The sequence below is a fragment of the Nannospalax galili genome, unplaced genomic scaffold (genome assembly GCF_000622305.1).
Source record: "Nannospalax galili isolate Female #2095 unplaced genomic scaffold, S.galili_v1.0 scaffold2355, whole genome shotgun sequence".
NCBI lineage: Eukaryota > Metazoa > Chordata > Mammalia > Rodentia > Spalacidae > Nannospalax > Nannospalax galili.
Window position 1 is genome coordinate 37,900 of NW_008335454.1, and position 2,207 is coordinate 40,106.

Genomic DNA, 2,207 nt, shown 5'->3' on the forward strand with positions numbered 1-2,207 from the left:
TATAAATTGATAATTTGTTTATATTATAATAGAATATAAATCAAAAATATATCATAAATGAATCAAAGGTAATTACAGAAGGTACAAACGTAGTACACTTTGCTCAGTAATGTTCTAATGAAGTGGCAAGGTCAAGATAGTTGGGAAAAGCTAGGCAATGGCACCAACTCCGCCAGCTCAACTGGGAGGATTGACAGCCTGAGCCTGGTGTCTGCAACTCAGAGAGACACTCTCTTTAGACAAAGCAAACGGTAATGAGGAGATGTATAAGTGAGAAGACTACAGGGTCTTCTCAGCAAATATCAAAATTTAGGTGAACCCATACGATATTTTTTTTCAAACATCAGCCAGCAATCTATGCTAAGAACCAATGTGGCATTAATTTAGTGAAAGAAAAAAGATTGCTGCTATGAGCAATTATTTGAAGTTATGCAAAGTAATTTGTATGTCTGTGTCTTGTTTTATGAGACAGGGTCTCAGTTTATTGGCGAGGCCATCCTTCAGCTATCCACCCACCTGTCTCAGTCTCTCCCATATTGAAGACAAATACATGTGCCAGTACACCCACTGACATAAGTTACATCTGAAATCTTTACTCATCACTCAGAAGTGGGTTACTTTATCCCTAACCATGTTCAAGTACTCTGTCAAGTGCTATGGAGAATGTTAAAAAGGATAACACATGAATGAATGGTCTCTTTTTCCAATGAGAAGTTAACACTTAAAAATAAGAGAAAAAGTTGAAATTGGGAATGAAAATGTACTTTCTTTTATGTAAAAGCAGAAAGTGGGGAATGCTTCCTGATGGCTTAGTAAAGGAACCAGATTTCAACACATGATAAGGAATTGAAAAGATTTTAGGGGAGGACTCCAACCAAAACCTGAAAGTACCATCAGTGGATTCAGAGAGAGCAATGACGTGTTGATGTGTGATCGAGGGAGAAGTACAATAAATGAGATTCCTGTCATGGGAGATCTTCAGAATATAGCATGGGAACATACAAACAGACTCGCAAGAAGAAAAAAGAAATTTTAGAACTATACACGGTAGACCTACAAAGGATGGATTAAAGAACAGAGAGAACATTGAAGCATCTTCACAATATAAGGAAAGGATGATGAGAATGTTAACAAAGAATGAGCTGTGGTCTCAGCAAGAGGAATTACTGAAATAACAAAGCGCTAGGGAGAGACAAGTGGTGGAATTCTAGTAGTGACTAACTAAAGGACATGCAGGAATAATAAATCATACTAGTAAATTGATGCATGTCTTTAATCCCAGCAATCAGGAGGCAGAGGCAGACAGATTTCTGTGAGTAGCAGGCCAGCCTGGACTACATAAGGAGTTCCAGGCTAGCCAGGATTATCCAGCGAGACCCCGTCCCCCCCTGCCTCCCACAAAGTACACTGAAGTTCATACGCTGATAGAAATATTTGCTGATAGTGTTTAGAAAACATCTTTACTGCTACATGTTAACAAACTGTTCTTAAACATTAACGCAAACTGGGAAGAGCTGTACTTGGAAACTCTTAAAATAACGTGTTCGTATAAATTATTGTTTATTTATTCTGTCTGTATATTGTTTTGCATGCACGTCTCTAAGTTCAGTACATGTACGCAATGCCCGCAGAGGTCAGAAGAGAGCACTGGATCCCTGGAAATGGAATTATGGATGACTGTTATCTACCATATGGGTGCTGAGAACTCAACCTGTGGCCTCTGCAAGAGCAACCAGCACTCCTGTCACTGGGCCATCTGCCTCACTCCAAGTCATTTTAGAATTCTTTTTTTGGAAAGCATCTACCAGTATATATGCCTTCTGCTTTCAATAAAATTTTGAGGCTTGATCAGATCCTTGTCTTGCCTCCATTTCCTCGCATTCCTTGTTTGTTTCATTCCGTCAGGTTATTCTCCCGACCCACCCCCCAACGTTGAAGCCCCGCAGGCCGGGGCATATATTGTTTTGCATGCACGTCTCTAATTTCACTACATGTATGCAATGCACGCAGAGGTCAGAGGAGAGCACTGGATCCCTGGAAATGGAATTATGGATGACTGTTATCTACCATATGGGTGCTGAGAACTCAACCTGTGGCCTCTGCAAGAGCAACCAGCACTCCTGTCGCTGGGCCATCTGCCTCACTCCAAGTCATTTTAGAATTCTTTTTTGGAAAGCATTAGTGTATACCTTCACTCGGCTAGCATA